This window comes from Cuculus canorus, chromosome 6 (assembly GCF_017976375.1).
Source record: "Cuculus canorus isolate bCucCan1 chromosome 6, bCucCan1.pri, whole genome shotgun sequence".
Taxonomy (NCBI): Eukaryota; Metazoa; Chordata; class Aves; order Cuculiformes; family Cuculidae; genus Cuculus; species Cuculus canorus.
The window spans coordinates 4,379,975-4,402,474 of NC_071406.1; the positions used below are offsets into that span (position 1 = coordinate 4,379,975).

At 39.2% G+C, this 22,500-nt stretch overlaps 1 protein-coding gene across 19 annotated transcripts in view; it reads left to right on the top strand.

Annotated features, from left to right (window-relative positions):
- GTDC1 (glycosyltransferase like domain containing 1) overlaps nucleotides 1-22,500 on the top strand; it is a 196,541-nt gene that overhangs the window by 133,989 nt on the left and 40,052 nt on the right. The gene's annotated exons all lie outside the window — the stretch shown is intronic.

Sequence of the window (22,500 nt, forward strand, 5' to 3'; positions counted from 1 at the left end):
ATACACATCATCTGCAACTATTTTGGGGAGACTGTTTGAAAGCTGAACTTAGCTTTCAGTCCGGCTCTGTTACAAGCGTAATCATATTATGGAAATTCAATCATCCCAGAGTTCGGAAAGCCAGCTTTGAAGTGGCCAGTATCAAATTTTTTTCAAAATTTCCTTTAAATTTTTTAAAAGACCCATTAAAAAACATTGGATTTTAATGAGACTTGAACTTCTATGTGCCTACGTCAATTGTGAACCTGGAAATTAGGCTCTAAGGACACTTAGTTCTTCGGACGTGTGCATTGACCTGCCTTCTGTTTAGACACCTGCTTCCACATGATGGTCCTTTGAGAATAAAAACATCGGGAAATGTGTTTTCTGAGGGGGCTAGTTTTTAAAAGAGGAAAGAGGAGGCTGAGGGGAGACCTTATTACTCTCTACAACTGCCTGAAAGGAGGTTGTGGAGAGGAGGGAGCTGGGCTCTTCTCCCAAGTGACAGGGGACAGGACAAGGGGGAATGGCCTGAAGCTCCGTCAGGGGAGGTTCAGGTTGGATATCAGAAAAAAATTCTTCACAGGAAGAGTCATTGGGTACTGGAACAGCTGCCCAGGGAGGGGGTCGAGTCGCCTTCCCTGGAGGTGTTTAAGGAACGGGTGGATGAAGTGCTGAGGGACATGGTTTAGGGAGTGTTAGGAATGGTTGGACTCGATGATCCAATGGGTCCTTTCCAACCTTGTGATTCTGTGATTCTGTGATTAAGGTTTGCTTAAGCTTTTATTGCCAAGGAACAGGCAACAAAGGTTTCACCTACCAAAAAATTCTTGGAGAATAAGGAAACAGTAATGTTAGCAATCTGATATTGCGGAATTAAGCACCGCATTAAATTTTCTTGGACTGAATCTAGCAATATTATAGTTTATTAAAAAAATATTTATTTCAAAATTGATGTCAAGATGCTAATTTAACTCTGATGTTCATCGTCTGCAGGTTTATCATATCTGCAGGTATATTTAATGTATTTTTAATTATCAGGAATAACTTGAACACTTAACAATAGTTAATTACTATTAACTAATAATATAACTATTAACTAATGATAAATAAAATAATAGCAAAGTTTCTCCATTGCAAGCAGATAGATTTAGATGTGCTTTTTGTTAAAAAATAACTTGGGTCATCAGATGATTATGTCGTTGATGATTTGACTGTCTTCTTCTATCACAAAGTCATATTTTATTTAGTTGGATATAATTGTCTTCTGAAGATCTGCAAAATCAAGCTCCAGGCAACCTGGCAGAACCTCTGCCATGCCATGGTTGCATGAGTCACAGCAGACCTCCTTCCTACTGATACATGGGCTGGAGCTTGGGGTGAAGGGAAACACTGAAAACTACCGGCCACTTATTTAAATCATCTTTCAAGCAGAGAGTTTTGCTTTCTGGGTTCTGTGTGCTTCCTATCCACAATGGACAGTCAGGAGATGTCAGCACAGGAAGGACATGCCTAGAATGAGTGCAGAGGAGGGTCATGAAGATGATCTTCATGAGGGCTGGAGCACCTCCCATGCAAGGACAGGCTGAGAGTTGGGGTTGTTCAGCCTGGAGTGAAGAAGGCCACAGGGACACCTTAGAGCAGCTTCCAGTACTGAAAGGGGCTCCAGGAAAGCTGGGGAGGGGCTCTGGATCAGAATTGTAGTGATAGGACGAGGGTAATGGGGTTTAGCTGAGAGAAGGGAGATTTAGGTTAAATATTAGGAAGAAATGTTTTCCTCTGAGAGTAGTGAGACTCTGGCCCAGGTTGGCCAGAGAAGTTGTGGCTGCCCCATCCCTGGAGGTGTTCAAGGCCAGGTTGGATGAGGCTTTGAGTAACATGATCCAGTGGGAGGGGTCTCTGTCCACAGCAGATGGGTTGGAACTGGATGAATTTTAAGGTCTCTTCAAACCAAAACCATTCTATGATTCTGTGATCAAAAAAAGGTGGGAGATATTTAGGTTCTCTTCCCACTGAAGAAGTACGTAACTTTGGGCAAAACTCTTCACTTCCTTTTCTTACCCTGTGGTTGAAACGTGGCTAATAAGGCTTATAATTTGTATGCTCAGTATGCAAATTGGCATAGTAAAGTATGCTTAAAAAATGGCCAATGAACCTGCAAAGCAATTTTTCCTATTAAACCTGAAAAAGAAGAAAGTATCAAAATGCAATTGTCTAATTGCGTCTTCTGCGAGGTGTATGTATAAATGTGACTCCTACATATTACCTCTTTAGAAAGTCTTTTTGCCACAAGAAGAATAATGGCCGCACACTCAGCAGGCTGCAAGAGGATGAGATAGCATGCTTGCAGCATTTCTTTGCAGCATAATTGCAGCATCAATGAACCATGAATCCAGCCTAATTAACATAACTGGAACCACTGCAATCATGCTGCCATTCAATTTAGTTTTTGAACATTCTGGTGAAGTATCATGGTTCTGCTGGTTTATTGTTGAGACGCTATTGAGAACTGGCCACTTGCTTTCTTGCTGCTGTCTTGATGTATTTTTATTATTTCAGGATAACTAGGGAACTTCAGAAATGGAAGATCATTGGCTTATGGGTTCCATTACTGAATCCGAGTACAAATAATTCTCTATTGCTTCTGTAAAAAGTAGTGAAACCATTTAGTATGCTATAAAACTCCGAGTAAACGTACTAAATATCCAAGTTAGACACAAGTTCTGAATTGAAATGGATAATTCTGGAACTATTTTGAGTTAAGGACTACATTCCCAGCGTTTTAAAAATAGCATTTTCTATTTCTCTTTGTAAACGCTATACCTAGGAGAAACATATTTTAGAAAAACGTGGATCTTTTTAATGTGTTCCTCTAAAAAATAATTCTTATTGTTGCTGTTGGTTGTGGTACAGTAGAATTAAGAAGCCAGAAAAGTAGATCAGGTACCACTGGTCTTGGTAACAGAGCAAAATAAGCAGCTATTTTGGCCAAAGAAGTCAAGAGACTGCTGAAAACGTTGATAGCTGATAATCAGGAGAGCTGGGACTAGGAGGCTTCCCTCATCTGTCTTGGCCATTTGGCAAGAAGTCCTTAACGGTGCTACTGAAGCCACCTCAGAATGATACACAACCAGGAGTTACTTCTGCCATTTGTGACAACAGAGCTAAAAGGAATCAGTGCCCTGTTATTTTCTTCTCTTGAATAATTGCAGAAAGGAGAAAGTAAAACTTTTCTGTGTAGATGATTCCAGGTAGATGTGATCATGGGTTTTTTTTTTACCACATCTCCATGAAAATCTGCTCAAGATCAGTGAAGTAGCTGAGGGGGTTTAATGACTTTAATGCGAAAAAAAAAAAACCAAACAGGTAAATTAAATTTTTAGTTAGATGTTTTGTAATGCAGTATTCTTACCTGAAAGCAATGAATGATTGTATATTTTTGTATATACAAAAATTGTGTATTGTGTATAACTAGGGTATGGTTTGAAGGGATGTGGGGCATAAATCCCAAATAATTGGTGGATAGAAGGCTGGTTTTGAACTTCATGTGGTCTAATAATCCCTTACCGGTGTGTATTCGGGAAGAGCTCCGATGTCGCGGGTCAGGTGGGCGGTTTGAGGGCCAGTGCTGCTGGAAGAATAAGATACAGTAGTTTCAGAAAAATATTCTGTGGTGGTTTTCTCTGTTTTCATCTACTTTTTTCCTTGAGTGTAACTTCAGCCCTTGTCATTCATGTGGCTGATTCAGATGTTCATGTTGACTCCCAGACACTGGATTTCCATTTGGTTCAGTGCGTTTTTTCCCCCTAATGATGTTAACTCAGGAAGTTACTTGTTACACTTTTCACTCTAAGCATCTGAGTATAAATTTAGCATTAGAGAACTGCAGACCTTTTGAAATAGCCATCTCATTCATCTGTTGCTTCCTTCTGTGTCCTGGTGTGACCCTCAGTCAGCGTCTGAGATCATATGAAGCTCGCTCCTATATTTCTGCTGGAGTGGCAGCAGAATTTATGCCTGACCTCTCTACTCTTTCCTTTTTTCTGTAAGATGCTTAATGTCTTCTGAGAGGTGGGCATTTTCTTCAACCTTCTTTTTCTCCTTCTAATGCAAAACCTTGTTTTTTCCCTGTTGTTTGTTTGCTAATGTTCACCATCTGTGGTCATCTGATGCATATGCAACAAAACTAAGCACTGCTTCTCATCTGATTTTAGGTGTTGATTAGTCATTCTCTTCTCGAAAGGCTTAATATGTGTTTTACCTCAGATTCAGCAGCTGAACATCTATTAAAGGTGGGGTCAAGCAGAGGGCTGGATGCGATTGAGGAAGAGTTGAAGGAAGTGCAGAGAATAGCTGAAGTGGTTGGTTCCTGGAAGACCGACTCTGTGAATCATCCATTTAGAACCGAAGGAGGAGTGCCAATTAAGTATCACAAAAGGTTATGATAAGCATCTAAACTATGGGGAGAGATCACAGTCTTTCAGCATCTTTATTCCCTGCAGCTTCAATGTGTAAGCTCAGGAAGACGAGTGAACATTGATACTTTAAAAGTTCAATAGTCACGCTTGTTATTGAATGCAGTTACTGAGAATTGACAGAAGGAAATATTTTTGAGACGAATATCCAAGTAGAGATCGTATTTCTAGTTTAGTGTGCAGCAAAACCAGTGCATTTGAATGGCTGTCAGATCTGGTAGAAAGAGAGAATAACTGCTCTGTGGTAAAATATTGCAAAGGAAATAATCAGTCTCCTTCAGAACCAGTGGTTGTTTCTTTTATTGTTCGTAGGTGCAAATTCAAAAGAAACTCTGACCAAATGTCAGAAGCAATTTGAGTGTTTCGTATTTTGAATCTAATTGCACTATTTCAACAAACTCTTGCACATATTCCTGGCTGCTTTTTAAGCACTTAGATCTACTTTTCTGCCTTTTATACAAATTCATGAAATAAGGTCCTTCAAGACACTGAAAAATCTAAGTTGGTCATTCTTGCTGAACTAAATTGATCAAAAACTATTAAGGAAATACAACTATAGACAAAACCAGACGTTTTCTCTAGATGCCGTTTGAAGATGTTTTCAGGCTGTTTGAGTGCAAAATAATTTCCAATTTTCACCTTTGATATCTATCACTGTGTTACTGTTATGAGATTTATTTTTTTAACAAGTCATTGCTAGGCACCGAACAAGTAAGTTCAGGAATATTTTAAGGAGAAGCATATAGGAAAAAATCCCAAAATTGTTCATGAAGAATTTGGAGGAGGTACATTAGTAGAAATAACGAGCAGGGAAAGCCACAGGTAAATGAGAAAAGAAATTATTGAAAAGTAAGGGCATGATGATAATCAGCTTAAATTCTGCTAATAACTGAAATTCTTTTATTTTGGGGACTATGACCTAAAGCAGTGGCAGGTAAGCAGATCCCAGACATCGTGGTTCCCACTGTTTTGTATGACGCTGTGCAATGACGTCGACCACACAGTCCTGCTTTAGTAAGTCATGTTGATACCAAGTCTCTTCTTCATCCATAGATCCTCTAGGCTGTCACCTACTCTCATCTCGAGCCTAATCAGCACCCGTTGTCCCAATGACTTTCTGTCCTTTAGAAAGGTCCATTTGGGACACATCTGTCTGTTCCTGCTGTTGTCCAGTGACACGAACTGGGAAGCATGGAACCGGGGAAGCATGTGTGTCGCTCACTGACTGGTGAGCAGAACCATCAGTGCTCACACACTTTGCCAGCACAGTCCTGCTGTGGGAGAGATTGTCTCCGAGACACAAGTCCCAAGGCTGAAGCAGTCTCTGCTCCAAGCAATTTTCTAAGTGTCCAAAGGAGCACTTCCTGAATTAAAAAAATCAACAACAAAATAGCACTTTGATTAATTTTAAGGTGATTGCCTGTTAAGAGACTCTGAAAACTGCTTTTCATTTAACAGTCTAGTTTACATAAAAAGGCACATATTGATGAACATAGTCCATGACTTTTTGCTCAGTCTCATTATTCTCCTCTAATTCATATGCAGAAGCTAAAATTTCCAGGGATCTCACTGTTTACCAAAATCCAGAGTACTTAGAGGTTAATGTTTTTGTTACTTTCTGGTGAGAGTTTCATCTCCTGTTTTCTTCACAAAGGACAATAAATGAAAAGGAGGAACGTGCTTCTAGGAAGCTCCCAAAGGTACAGGTGATCCATCAAGAGTTAGCTGAATGCTCTTGTGCGAGCTGGCAATTTCCCTAACATTGTATTGGCATATAATGCTTCTGAATATCTGACAGCCAGATATTTTCCTATTCATATTCAGAACTATTTTCAATGCCAAATATTCCTGATTGACAAATTTGATATTTAAGTTTTCCATCGTGCTAGGAGCCCTTCCTCTGCAACACGCCCAAACTCCCCGTTGGCTACTGCGATAGGAAAGTGCTCAGCATTTCACATGACCAAGGCAGTAGCCTTTTTGTATGCACAGGAAATGCATAATGAAATATAAGTGTGTAATATAACTAGGATGCAGTGCCTTCCTGCACTAAGGAAACATTTGATTTGGAGAGGAAGGAGAAAAAGGATCTGGGTAATAAGAGACAATAGGCAAAGTTGTGTAACGTGAAACACTGATGTTAGTACAAAAATGTTTCTGAGAGCTGAAAGTGCTAGAACAGCTTAATAAAATAAAAACGATGTTGGGGTGTTTATGCTTATTCTCATGAGTACTGGTGGAACACCTCTTGCATTCATCATGCAGCCCTCCTTCTACTTATGGTCATGTACTTTACTTCCAAATCAGAAGCAGTTATATTAGAAGAGCTGATTACACTCAAATTGTAAGGGGATTTTTTTTTTTCTCCAGAAATTGGTTCTATAAAAAACTGACTTATTTTAAGAATTCTGACTTCAGCCATATAATCCAAAATTGAGGCTTGATTGAAGCTGAAAAACCAAATACAATCTATTGCTTTTTCAAAATTGTAGCAAGAGTACTTCCGTTTGAAGGACATTCTGAAAATATTCTAGTAGTTATTAGTGGTAACTTGAGTGAGTTGGAGGTGTATACGTATTTGGTATCAGAAATTATAGAAAAGGAAACTCCTAGTGTTTTTATATGCATGGGGATCAAAAATCACCTGATTGTGACATATTTGATGTAGAACATCACATTATCTATCCACACTTCTTCTAAAAGTTACATCTTTCTAGTCTGTAGGCATGTTATACTATGAATATACATGAAATATTTTTATTAATTTATTCAGCAGTGTTGTTTTAAGCCTTCTTTTCCTAGTGAAACATTTTTTCCTTAATGCATTAGCATAAATAAAAAGCTGAAGTTAAAATTGAGTCCACTTTCCCCTAAGTGTGACAGTGGGTTGGGTTTTCTACTAGTGAAGGACTGCAGAACATGAAAGTCCAGCTCTGTGCTGGGGCTGAGATTAGATCTGAATGCAAGGAAAAGCAACAAAGGTCCACAAAATATCTGAAATCTGCAAATACTTCCTGTACTTAACCTACACTTTCGTTGCGTGACTGTAAAGAACAGCAAATCTTTGTTTTTTTCCCTCTCTATTCGCATTCAGAAAGTGCAGTGACATAGGAGAAAGGTTTAGGGGAGCAAACTTGTTATCAGCCTTCCTACAGTTTCCATCTGATTCTGTCAACAGTGAGTACATCAAAACCATGAGTTTACAGCTACTTTTAAACATCAAAAAACTTTGTAAAAATTATTATATCTACACAAATATAACATATATACACGTGTGACGTATATGCATGTATTACTTCTAAATGAATATAAACATAGAACACGCATGTGAAATTCCTTTATGTCTTGAATTTTTAGCTGATATTGGAGTTGGTTCCATTGATGTAAACCTATTAGGGCATTTCTTGGGTCTGTGTTTCAGAAGATTCTACTAGTCATTTCATAAAAAGAGAAGAAAGTCTAAGAAATTACTCTTTCATTCTCTGTGGCTTGCCAGAATGCTGTTGATTTAGCAACATCAAGGTGGTCTGGTGGTTTTGTGTGCAGATAGGATCGTTGGCCATGGGTTTAGGGATTCGTGTATAGGGTAGAGAAGGCTATAGCATGTGTTACTTAAGAGCTCGAAATATGGCAAGAAAAGCAGTTCATGGCTTCTCACAGCTCAGCTCATGGTAATTTGAATCTGAAATAAATTAATAGAGTAATCCTGTTTATGGATCATCAGCTGCAGAGGTATTATTGAAGAAATTGTGTCCCTACTGACTAAGAACACCTGTATGTAAAGCTATGCTATAATTGTTCAGATGCAGTGAATCAGACTGCTCTGTCTCAAAACAAAACAGAAAACATAAATACATGGAATGTCCCAATCATCATACTTATTTATTTTTTTTTATCTCAACAAGGTTACTCTTTTGGAAAACTCTCGTAAAAGCAATCCACTCTTTTCGGTTAAAAGCCATTCATATAGCAACAAACCACTTTTCTTCCATTTATATCTGTATTCATCCATTTAAACTCTAAAGCTTTCCAGCTTACTTCTTGGATTTATAGCCAGCTGGCTGCTGTGTGTAACATGAACATATTCTGACTGCACATGAGATGTTTTGTCTTGTTTAACCCATAAATGTAATGTTCACTCCAGGCCACAGCTCACCTGCATGTATTTAGCATTGACTTTGCAAGTTCGCGGAGTCACGACTTTGCCATCTCTTTGTGTATGTACAATCCACTGCTATTAGAGTTAAGTCAACCCACCCAACCCCAAAACAAAATCCAAAACCCCTTCCTGGAATTGAGTTGGATAAAATGAATATGTTCAAGATGGTGGGCCGTAGCTGAGCCAGCTCATGTGGGATCGATGCCCACTTTTTGGCATTTACAGTAAACTTTGGAATGACTTTGTAACACGAATGCTTTAATATAGCATTATTGGAGGGAAGAAGGGCGTACAGTCTCTTTTTTTTTTTTTTCTTTCCTTATGAGTGCTAGATTGCTGATTTTTCCAAAGGTTATTTGATAAGCTGTACCTGTTTATTAGCAGATTTCTGCAGTCTTAGTACGTCAAAGAAATTCTTTCTGCTCTCAATCACTGAATTATCAATGAGAAGCTTACATTCAAAGAAAGAATAAATATGAAAATTTGTTAGCATACTTTGGCTTTGTAAGAAATCAAATATATTATTATTTTTTTCTTTATGCAACATAGCTGGATTCTAAGAGCGGCAATAGAACCATTAATTAATAGTAGTAGTCCTGGATAATGTCATAATAAGCAATACAAGGTATTGAAGCACATTTATTCTTGCCAGCTATCAGGAGGAACCTTTACATGTTTTAAAGGCCCATTAGGTTTGTTTACATACTCAGTTGAAGCTGGTGTACTTTACTTCCAGTGGAACTGCCATTGGCAGGGGCTGAACCAGACTTTAGTACTTGACTCCGACGGTATTGAATTTCCTGACTGTTGAATGCAGTTGGTAATAGGTTGTCCCTACAATCTGTCTCTCTGGAACAGTGGGTACAACCCCAAACAGTGTAGTCCCCAAATCTGAAGTGTCTGGGGGTTGCTGTCGTGAAAATGAAAATAACTGAAATTATGTATTAGGAGCAATTTTCCACAATTGAAAAGGTAGTCAAGGAATCTAAACCGTGCCTTCAGGTATAATACCCAACAGAACAGAAAAGTGCTCGGCTTTAAATTGCACTAGCAATCTGGAAAGGATTTTCTGACTGGAGCTATGTTAAGTGTTAATAGTGAAACCTGGGTAGTTTTTCCTTTGATCTCTCCTCGAGCTCATATAGAATAGGATCAAAATAAAAATGCCATTTATATGAACACCTTGTTCTTTTGATCTTGGCACAAAAAATCCTGTCTGCAGCTACAACTTTGCAAACAGTGCATCTGCTCCTTTTAGTTGGACCTTCTAGTCTATCATAACTTTTAATAAATGGTGTCACAGCCAGTTTTTTGTGTAGTTCATGAACTTGGTTGTAATTTTTTCCCTAAGAGTCTTTAACTACACTTTCAGAAGAACTGAGAATAAGGTAAGCAGGCCCTGTAAACTGGTGGCTTAAGCTACTTTAAACATGTATACGTTGTAATGTAGCAGCATATAAATGTTTACATCATATATTCAAGAAATAATGTTAGTTATTCTTTGATCACTTGGGGAAACCTGTTAGATTAGTGTACTCAGAGTAAGAGAGAACACCCCAAGATTAGTTGGGCTAATTCTGGTTATCATAGGTGCTACATTTACCATACCCACTTTTTCCATGAAAAAGGTGATGTACTCTGTGATGTCTCATGTTGAAGCCAAGCCTCCCTCTTCATTGCCCACCTCTGCAGGAAGGACTGTAGGAGTATTACAGCTAGTTGTTATGGATCCCCCTCGCTTTTATGTAGAGATCTTCAAGACAGATAATCCACGGATGAACATGAGTACCTTTCCGCTCTTTATTCCCCAGGACTGATGGTCAAGGAGTGTTTCTTTGGAAGTCATTATTGCAAGCACTTAAAGTAAAACCACTTCTTCATGCTCTTTCAGGTCTTCTCTTAAGATTCTTCTCCACCAAAGGCTTTGACCGCATGGAAACAGCTGAGCTGTGTTTATTGTGATGATTGGTAGTGTCTTATTGTGATCCCTGCTTCGGTTGTTGTAACCTCCAAGAACAGATCAGATGCACACAAAGCACCGTGCCAAAAGAAAGCAAATAAACCAAAGTCCTGCCATTCACCAATGTCATAATTGCTGCTGTCCAGGAAGAGGGATTAGCAAGTGTGAACATTATCTAGGAGAGATCTAGTGGCCAAGCAGTGTCTTGGGTGTCCAGTGTCTCTCTCAAGCTTTATGTCCCACTCTAACTTATATTTAGCCGTTAAGCTCATAGATAGGAACAGTCAACTTGTTCTTCACTGTACGCAAGGAACACTGCTGTGTAAGTGCTGGGTAAGTGTTGAGGCTCTTGCTGAAATGGTTGCACTTTAGGTAGCTGCACACAAGCTGTCCCCCAGCAAGTTTTGTTGCAGACTTAGTTGGATCTCTGTAGTCTTTCATGTGGCAGGAGTATTGCTGAGAGCCATAACCATGGCTATAATCTATAATCCGATTCTTATAAAGCAGTACACTATAATTCATTGTGTATAATAAAGATACTTTACTCTAGCCAAGCTAGTTTGAACACCGAAAGCTGTGTGGATGTATTTGTCTGGTACTGGACTGGGATTAGTGCGTCCTGCTGAGATCAGGTATCACTGCTAATGCAGCCACTCTGCCTCCAGTGCGTCTGGTAATTAGTACAGAGCTCCTCTGAGAAAGTTTGATGCTGTAATTGTCTAAAATGTAATATCTGTCCGACTCTTTAATTTTAGCAGAAAATGTCTCCCTGTTCATCTTTCTCCAGTTCTCATTTCATATGTCTATACAGTGTCAGTGGTCCCAGAATCCAGACCTACCTTTTGCATCAATTAAAAGAGGGATGTGCGACTCTTTGGACAAGGAGTTAAAGTACAAGGACTGCAAAGAGTCATAGTTTTTCTCCTTAAAATAAAAATGTGACTGCCCTACTTCTGTGGTTAGCATGAAACAAATAGGCTCTGTCAGGAAGTCAGTGGGGTACAAGTTAATACAGGATAGTAAAGGAATAATAATAAAGTAAAACAGCAAAGTCCACAGTCCTTTATGACAAAAGCAGTATGATCCTTTTGGAGTCTAAGGCCCCGCTCCAAAGAGTGTTTTCTGATGCCTGAATAAGTCCAATTTACATATATACAAAGTGTATGAATAAAGCTATAAAAGTATACTTAGTATTTTACTTTTTTCTCCTTGAAAGTAATTCACTATTGTTCAGACTTTCAGCTTTCACTGGTTTTGTTTCCAAACTCCAAAAGGAAGAGAAAGTAACAAAAGTCCGTAAAGGCAAAAGGGATATGTTCTCATTTCAGTTCACAGAATTTCCTGCCTTTAAACAATACAAATATATGCCCTTAGGTCTCCAACGTGCTGGAAGGACACTGAATCCTTGAAACAGATTGAATTAAAAGCAAGTCCACTATAGCAACAGCGAGTTTCACCAGCACATCCAATAGATCTCAACAAGAATTCTCTGGGCTTTAACCATGTTGCCAAGCCTCACAAAATTCTAAACTGTCGGCTCCATAAATGAATAAAGGCTCAAAAGCAGCAAGCAAATTCTGGGCTGATTTGAGCACACGTAAAATCTGATGCTTCGTAATTGTTCCCTATTCATTACATTTAAAGCTGTTATTTAATAGAACCTCGAGGAGTATCCACGAGCAGAATGGGCATGGATGTTTGCTATGTAAACCCTTTTAAAGTACGTTGCTTCCCCTAATTATGATTGCACGTTCATGCTGAGCGTGTTTCTCCCAGCGTTTGGAGTTGGAGGACTTTAGGAGCATGGGAGCATGGAGCATGGGAGCAGCAGGCAGTAGTCATCACCAGAAGGATCATGGTAGTTTGAGGAACCAGAATCTTGAGAGCCGGAGGTGTGGTTATAGATGAAGGGAAGAACTGAAGGAACTTTCTGGGTCACTAAAGGCTTTTGATTTTGTCATTTCCCTTGAAGTCCTCAATGCTGGTTCTGGGGAGACCTTACAGCAGCCTTCCTGTGTTTATGGGGGGCTACAGGAGATCTGAGGAGGGGCCCTTTGTCAGGGAGTGCAGTGATATGATGAGAGGTAATGTTCTAGCTGAAAGAGGGGAGATTTAGATGAGCTATTAGGAAGAAATTTTTGACTGTGAAGGTGGTGAAGCACTGGCCCAGATTGCCCAGAGTAGTGGTGGCTGCCCCATCCCTGGAGGGGTTCAAGACCAGGTTGGATGGGGCTTGGAGCAACCTGATCCAGTGGAAGGTGACCTTGCCCATGACAGGGGTGGGAACTGGATGAGCTTTAAGATCCTTTCCAGCCCAAACCCCAACCCCTGTCCCAAGTGACAGAGGACAGGACAAGAGGGAATGTCTTGAAGCTCCACCAGGGGAGGTTCAGGTTGGATATCAGAAAAAGATTCTTCACAGAAAGAGTCATGGGGCACTGGCGGAGGCTGCCCAGGGAGGTGGTCGAGTCGCCTTCCCTGGAGGTGTTTAAGGAACGGGTGGATGAAGTGCTGAGGGACATGGTTTAAGGGAGTGTTAGGAATGGTTGGACTCAATGATCCAGTGGGTCCTTTCCAACCTGGTGGTTCTGTGATTCTGTGAAACCATTCTATGATCATTGTTTGAATGTTATATTAATGACAAAGTGCGTTTTAGATTTTTGCGTGCATGCAATAGTTATTTTTTTATTATTTTCTCTAGCTTTTTCAGATAAAACTTTCTTCAGTTAAACCTTCAAGTGCAAGTAGGTTTCATTGCTTATTTATTTCTTGGGGTACCTGAGAAAGTGTTAAATAATTAAGGTGAAATATGCTTTTTTCCTGAGCAACACGCAGAAGTTTACATTTGCACAGTCGGGTGAATTATCAAAACCAGATGTCAGCAAGTGGAACATTTTACATAAATTTATTAAAATCATTATTTACCTGTGAGTTATAAGAAGGGCTTAGTTGCACTAGTTTGTTGCCAATGCGTACTGCCAATAATCTGCCAAAAAGCAGCTTGCTGGCAAAATCACTGAAATGGTTAGCTTATGCTTGCACAGAACATTACAACCCGGAGTCAAATGAAAACCTACTGTAAACGAACTCTTTGATGGTGGATTCGCTGAAATATGTTATTGATATATGGTATACAGTTTATATGGATTATGTATACTGTGCAAGAAATATGGATATTTATTAAGGGTAACTTGATATGTAATCAGTTAGGACAGTTATTGTTTTCAGTATTTGCTATGAATAAGATCACACGGTGACTGTTCGCTTTTAAACTACAGACTCTTCACGTGCAGCTCAAAGCACGAGCAGACTATTTGTTCAATTCATGTGGAAAGGATATCGAAAATGTAAAATATCTGACATCTATACAGAGTAATTTTAAAGGCAACTTTTCTTCTAGGAACAATTTATACATTACATAAACTTATATTTTTCATCCAAATATCATCTCAAGAATCGCAAGCTTAAATATTGGAGGCCATAGGGAAACATAATATTACGATAATGTTCTTTGGTGCGGTTTGGAAGGTTTTAGGAAACATTTGGAAGTATTTTTCTCATAAAGTCCCTTAACTATTGAAGTGTTATGATAGCACTCCCTCCTGCATTGCGTATGCTACAAAACAGCCTGTTTAAAGGGGACATCCATCCTCTATATCCTGATTAGAAGTATTTCCACAAAACAGGAAATTATATGTTATGGGATCCTGCTATTAGTTTTAATTAAAAAAAAAAAAAAAGAAAAGATGATTTAAGGTGTGATATCAGTTTTCAAACACCCATTTCCAGTTCTATTTAGCAAGATCTGGAGCTCTATGTGAAATTTGCATCTTCTAAATAAGCACTCGAGAGCTGAGCTGGTGTTTTTCTGTTTAAGTAAGCACTAATAGACATGACCAATCCTTTAGGATCCCAAAGAACCTTAAAAACCCTTGTAATTCTTACAAGCCTAACTTTTTCTCCCGTGGTGTAATTCATTCTTTTGAACTTCTGCAGAAGCAGAACTTCAGTCCACAATTCCTAAGTTTCTGGCGGTTGTTATCAAGGTGACTTTTCATGCTCTGAAAGTGTTATCTGTTACCTTGCAGTGTCGGTGTAGCAGATCTACACAGTCATGATGTTTAGTTATAGGGAAAATAACTCTTTTTTTTCTATACTATCAATTAATTCATGTTTTCATATCTTGTGCAAAATAATGCATAAGTTATTTTCATCTGTGTTATAAAATATGTATTGTAGTTCATTACCATCTTTCTGAGGAGTTTTTAAATGATCACCATTTCATTTGTTGAGAAAAATGTTCTTAGAAATTATAACTGCACAGATTCTTTCATTTATTGTTAAAGGATTTCAGGAAATTGAAGATGTGAATTCAGAAATAATATATTTAGGGTCAAACTCTGTCTCTCATGATGGCAAAGTGAGCTTTGCCTTTGACTTCAGTGGGTCTAGAGTCTCCCTTCCAGTATTAAAATGCAGACTAATCACTATCGGATATTTTTTTTGCTGACCTAAAGTACTTAAGGTATTGTTGAAGTTGTTTGTCAGAGTAAATACGTAACAAAATGGAATAATCCCACAAGTACTGGATTATGCTAAATGTGCTTTTGGCTGTAATAATGTCTAGCAAGAGCAGCAGCACAGAGGATTCAAAACCAGGAAAGCTTAGACTTTTGGGGATATATTTGTTTTGGAGTAGTTTCACCTGCTTTTGTTCCTGTTCTACATAGCTTCACTGCAGGCTTATGTTTTGGAAAGTAGTACCTTTCCATGTATTTGAGGGAATAAGAATTGCTTTACTAAAACCCTGGTCATCTAGGATGTAAGTTTTACAGCGTTTTTTGAGCAGGAATCTTAATGTTAGAAATTCAAATGTGACGTTGAGGGGAAAGTTAGAGATCGGTTTGACAATCCTTATATTGAGGTACAGATATGGGCATCTTAGCGAATAAACTAATATGAGCGTTGTTGAATCAGAGTGACGCTAGATTGGAAAGAAATGTGTAAATACTATGTGAAAGTGGGAATTTTTGGCAGTATCAAATATGGATGCTAGATATTATCTAGCTTTTTATCAGAGAGTGCAGTGATATGATGAGGGGTAGCAGTTTTAAGCTGAAAGAGGGGAGATTTAGTCCGGTTGCTACTGTTAACATTTGTCACCTTATAGTCCCTTCTGCAGGCTGCTAGCAGCGAGGCCGCTGACCCATCTAATGTCTGAGTGCGAAATCTTCATACTTGGCTTTCAATGATAGTTAAAACTTGACTGGATGAGGCTCTGAGCAACCTGGTTCAACTGGATGGGCTACGAGCCGAAAGTCAGACCAGGGACCTTCTGACCTCAATGATTCCCCAAGTCTATTCTGCGTTTCTCCTGTAGAAGAGAGAAGATGAGAGAAAAAAAACAAAGGAAATGATCGCATCTCAAATAATATTTCCTTACTTCTGTATCTTGCAGTTCACAAACAGGGAAATCTGTGTAAACTCTATTTATTCTACTCAGGAAAATATACATTCTACTGTAGGAAGACAAGCTGAGCTGCAGACCTTGTATTTTTTTTCTTGTCGTGCCCTTCCCAGTGCTTAATCTTGGCTCTGTTCAGTTTTCTTTCTGTTCTCTCTCTTCATTCCTAATCCTTGTCCATGCTTATAAGCCCCTAATATTTATATGGCATTATCTGTGTTAGAGATTACTGCTGACAAGTAATCTCTTCCCTCTTCTGAATGAAGAATTACAACCATTGCTAAAGATCAGAAAGTGAAATTAGATCCCTGAAAGTATGTGACAAGTTCAATAAACCCTAATATCAAATTCCTTAAATATTGGGAATCTTCTTTTGAGCATTTAAGTTTGAACTGTAGCTCAGCTTTGGGACATTAGACCACACTCAGCAACCCTGTCTTGCTGCGGAGCAGAATGTGACAGTAGTTTCAGGGGGAAAAAAAATTGAAGAAAAAGTAATTGAACTGAGACTGCTCTCCCAGTTTTGTATTTGTTGTTGCAGTCTTTTGAGAAGTAGGGAAATACAAATCAGAATCATCATAGAATCTTAGAATGGGTTGGATTAGAAGGAACCGTAAAGTAGTTCCATCCTCCCTGCCACGGGCAGGGGCACCTCACGGTGGCTCAGGGGCTCCAAGCTCCATCCAACCTGGACTTGAACCCCTCCAGGGATGGGGCAGCCACCACTGCCCTGGGCACCCTGGGCCACCCTCACTGGAAAAAATATCTTCCTAATATCTAATCTACATCTCCCCCCTTTCAGCCTCAAACAGTGCTGTCTGGTGAGTCATAACATCAAATATAAAAAATATGAATATATAAATGTGTACATAAATATAAACCCCAATTAAATACTAACGTAGTTGTTCCTGATTGGCCTCCAAAGAACTACTTTCAAGACCTTCCTTAGAACAGAGTGGACAAAATTCTGACTTTTGAAAAAGCTCAGAGATACCCATTGCAGCTTTGGTGTTTGTAAAGTGTTTGGCCAGTAATATGTGTGCATGGTTATGTAGTTTTGCAGCCATTTATAGTAATTACGGGCAGAAATTCATCATAGGAACAGGATAAATTAGTAGAAGCAGAAAGAAAGAAGCAAAGTGCCAAAGTGGAATTTCCTATTTATTGGAAATGACAGAAATGACTGTCGATCAAAATCATTATAAGAACAGAAACTCTCTAAGAACCTTTATTGAGTTTTAGGTCACATCAATTCTACTAAAAATATTTGTTAGTGAAGAGGCATTTAAGATTGCGTTTAAAGAGAAATGAAGGAAATTCTCAGACAATTAATCTGTTAAATTGTAAGTTGTGCCTTGATGGTGCATCAGTGATGAAGGAAATGCGGCAGCTTTAAAATGTGTGTGCTCCAGCTCCAAGGCCCGGGGAAGGTTTCTAATATATAATATATGGTCATGAGTGTCTCCTTTTATTATTTTTTACCTTTTTTAATAGCAATGTAATTAAAATAAATAAATCCTTCAGAACTATCTTTAACTTTGCTTGCAAATGTAACTACAGTAACACAAGAGACAGTTTTTATGAATTCAAATTATTATTATTTTTTTTAGCTTCTATCCTTTCTTACAAATTATCCTTGCTTATGGAGAGCTACTACTCAAACCAGTAGACAACACACAGTACTTGCCCGTATAATTTGATCTAACCTAAACCAGCACTCCAGTTAGTCTTTTTGATATGGTTTCTATTCATTAGGCAGTGACATCATGGCCCTTCCATCCTTTTCTTTGTCGTTTTTCTTACTAAAACGATGCTCAAAGTGACTCTGGGTGCCACAGAAAGAAACCCGTTGCCATAAACAATTTGTTATTAGGGCAAATTAAGTGCTTGAATAAACACATATGATGTAACATGGCACCACATTATGAAAGAGCGGCGGAAAATGTGTCTGCTTCAAGGAAAAGTACATGGGTTTCCTCGAGCGGCGTTTTTGTGGCATAAATGAAAAGAAAATATATAATATATACATCAGGGAGTTAAAAAAAATCTATTATTCAAAATAGCAAAAATTTTAAATGAAATTCTGAGATTTAGTATGTGGAATTTTTATTATAGATGAACTTATTTTAAATTTTAACCCATCTGTTTAACTAAACATCTATACCCAGTATACAAAAAGGGAAAGTTTTCAAGGCTTGCTCTTAGAACTCTTCATAAAGTTTTAAAATAGGCTGTTAAATATGTCAGAGATCCTCAAAAATCTGAATAAATGAAAGAAAAATAGTTTTGAAAGTTTTGAAAGCAAGTAGTGATACTGAAATTAGTGAATCTTGCTGTTTGTTTTGAACTTAGAGTGTTTAAGCATATATATTATGCATAAAACTAAAACATTTTCTGTGGTGGTCTTTTTTTTCATATAAGGGACAATACCTTGTGGAATCTGTTTAAAGTGGTAATATTTGTATGCTTTGGTGATAGTTTTTTCTGGAAAGTTTCTTATGTACAAGATTTCACTCTCACAAGTTAATAGCAGGAACACAATCCTTCTCCCATGTTAAAAATAGAATGCTACGGCATTTTTTCTGGTGTGCATTGTAACAGAAGTTGAAAAAAAAGGTGCATTCTTCCTGATAACTAAATCCTACCTATCTGCTGTGGTAGTTCTCTAGCTTGTTTTTCTGAATCATAGAGTCGTAGAATGGTTTGCATTGGAAAGGACTCTTAAAGGAGCATCTTCAACTCCATCAGGTTACTGAGAGCCCCATCTAACATAGAATCATAGAATCACCAGGTTGGAAGGGACCCACTGGGTCATCGAGTCCAACCATTCCTAACACTCCCTTAAACCATGCTCCTCAGCACGTCGTCCACCGGTCCCTTAAACACCTCCAGGGATGGTGACTCAACGCCCTGCTCGGGCAGCCTCTGCCAGTGCCCAATGGCCCTTTCCGTGAAAAATTTTTTCCTGATGTCCAACCTGACCCTTCCCTGGTGGAGCTTGAGGCCATTCCCCCTTGTCCTGTCCCCTGTCACTTGGGAGAAGAGCCCAGCTCCCTCCTCTCCACAACCTCCTTTCAGGTAGTTGTAGAGAGCAATAAGGTCTCCCCTCAGCCTCCTCTTCTCCAGGCTAAACAACCCCAGCTCTCTCAGCCCCTCCTCAGACTCGTTCTCCAGTCCCCTCAGCAGCTTCGTTGCTCTTCTCTGGACACACTCCAGAGCCTCAACATCCTTCTTGTGATGAGGGGTCCAGAACTGAACACAGTACTCAAGGTGTGGTCTCACCAGTGCCGAGTACAGAAGGAGAATAACCTCCCTGGACCTGCTGGTGACCCCATTTCTGATACAAGCCAAGATGCCGTTGGCCTTCTTGGCCACCTGGGCACACTGCTGGCTCATGTTCAGTCGGCTGCCAACCAACACCCCCAGGTCCTTCTCCTCCGTGCAGCTCTCCAGCCACTCTTCCCCCAGTCTGTAGCACTGCACAGGGTTGTTGTGCCCCAAGTGCAGGACCCGGCATTTGGCCTTGTTGAACCTCATGCCATGGGACATCTACCACCTGTCTGGACAACCTGTGCCAGGGTTTAACCACCCTTGTTGTAAACTATTTCTTCCTTCTATCTAGACTTTTAAGCCTATGTCTTCTCCTGCCCCAGCTCTTCTATATCATCCTAAGCCTCTCTGAGGTTGCCTCTTCTGAAATTTAAACAAGGATTTTAGAAACTCTGGTGATCTTTGCACAGTAGGTACTGACCCCAAATAAAAAAACTCAAGCACTTGTTTCTTCTCCAGCTTATGGACTTCTGGATGGTGTTGTAGAAGTCCAGCAATCTCTTGATATATATAAATGACCGAGATCTGGGCAGGCACGGGATGGAGAGATGACTCTGTCTGGAACGTGGCAGAAAAGAATAATTAATGTGAGTTTGGAAGAGGAAAAATAGGATAGCTGCAGCAAAAATGTTCTGGAGAAAATGTAAACACAAAAAATGTGCTAACTGGACATAGTCTTTATCCAGCCTGCATTTGGGAAATGCACTTGAACAGGTTTAGAAGGTTTCATGTTGTTATTAGTTTATTTTCAGGTCATTTATTTACGTGTCATAAAGAACATCAGCTAGTGGTTAGGGAGTGCCGTATCCATTATATCATTCCAATCACGTGGAGAAGTTTGTACTACATATGATTTACAATGGTCTTTCCGCAGTTAAAACTCTTATATTCAGGTACATTTTATACAAGGTTGTATTTAGTAAAAGCCAAGTGGCTGAGCACAGAGACATCTTCCAATCAAACTCTTAAAAATTAATGTTTTTACATGAACGCTGTGGGTTGCAGTGAGAGCTGTTTATGGCGCTCTGCCTACATCCTTTATCATGTCTCCACTGTTGTTAGTAAAATATACAGAACTACTTTATGCCAAAACAATGGAAGTTAATGCAGATAACTTGTTCCAAAGTTAACCATCAAATAAATCTCTCTTTTCTTTTTTTTTTAAGCTGTTAAGTGAAATGGTGTTCTAAAACTTTTAAAAATTGTCAAGATGATGAATACTGTGTGTGCAATACAAGTAAATACCATGGAATTGATTGCACACACATGTCTTAAATAAAGGATATTAAATAGTTTATTCCAGAGAGAGATCGGTGAAGTTTTATCTAATATTATTAGAAATTCTGCAGTGACGGATCAGATTTATATGGGCTGAGAACTAAGAAGAAAACTTCTTCAGAATTGGAAATGGTGCATTGGGTGAATGATTGGCTGGGAGATTGAAGACTGGCAGGGGGATACAGCCTGCCTAGGTAGCCTGACCTCTCACGTGTCAAGCAATTCTTCTTAACAGCGAGGCTTTTCCAATGCCTGGTAGTTAAATTTGGGTGGGTAAACCAGCCCTCTCAATTCAGTCAGCAAATCCCTTAACCTTTTTCAGCTTTTCCCACGTGTAAATATATAAAAGTATATCATCACAGGGAAGTGTCCGTACTTCAGAGGAGCCACCACCAGCCAGTTTTAGGCCTATAATACAGCTTAGATTGTCAAAACGCCAACTTCCCTGTTAATAGCACATATGTATGGAATTCAGCCACACTGAATTTATACTTTTATGCTCTGAGAATCTGAGGGTGGCTACGTCGCTGGGGTGGAGGTGGTTTAACTCAGGCTCGTTTGGGAACCTGTCTTGTTTGTAACATAGGTAACGTTGCTGATGGGGCTGTTGCTGATGTCCCTGCCCATGTCAGCGGGGTCGGAACTCAATGATCCTTAAGATTCCTTCCAAGCCAAATCATTCTATGATTCTACGACTCGGTGTTGAAGGTGACTGAACTCTTTCTGGTTGTATCTATAGAGCAGCTCCAATGTGTGATGCACTAGAAAAAAGGTAGATCTTGTAGCTGATGTAGTCAGTGGCTTGAAAATGGAACTTATCGTAGATAAAGACGAAAATAGTGTTTTATACCCATATAGACAGCCAGCCAAATCAAATAGACATTACACAGAGCAGTTACGCAGTGACTGACTTAGGAAAGGAGATTTGGAGGTCTGAAGAAAAATCCTCAAAGCAATTAGTTGAGAGTACAACAACTGCATTAATGCTCGCGTAGTGTGTGTGTTTGTATTTTGGTAGTGATTTTGAAGAAAAAGGGTCTGTTTGCATTTAAATGTGCTCCACTGCAGGGCGAAGGGGATGATTCTGGTGTTTAGGAATATTTGTTTTGACAAAGAGAGAAGGGAGTGGTTTGTTCACAGCCCAGAAACAAGCTGTGAGGGAGTAAAACTCTGAAGAACTGTGAAGGAGGTTGATGAAGTGGAGCAAGTGTTGGCTTTAGTAAACAGTTCAATAAACTTGCTATAGTGTGTAAACATTTGGAAATTAAAAGGAAACGGAAAATTTAAATGTCTCTACTTAGCTGGGAGAGCCATAATCACACTGAAAAGCATGTAAGTAAATAATATTTGGGTAAAGTAACTTGAGGTACAGACAGGAGCTTAGAGTGAGGATCCCATGGTGGCCATGCATGTAGTCCTCTCCATGTTGATTTAGAAGAGTCATATTTGAACGAAGAAGCTTCACTTGAGTGTTTCCTGGGCAAGGACTATAATTCACTACCACTTTAAATCAAACACTAAAACTAGTTCTGCATAAAATGTTACATTTCATAGATTACAAAAATGAGTTCAGTGGCCTCAATGTAATTGCATAAACACATCCTCCTGTTTGGAAGGGTTTTCTGCAGCATAGACATCAAATGTAAGAACCAGTGGCATCTAATACTGTATGTGGTACTTCAGGAAGGTCGTGAGCAGCTCTGCCTCAGTTTGCCCATCTTAACATTCTCTACTTACACCTGTGAAAAAACATGGGAGAGGTTGCTTTTATCCTGTGAATGGATGTACGACTCCAACCCTTTTCTCCTGAGTGTATTTAAGGTCTCTTCCAACCCAAACCTTCCTATGATTATAG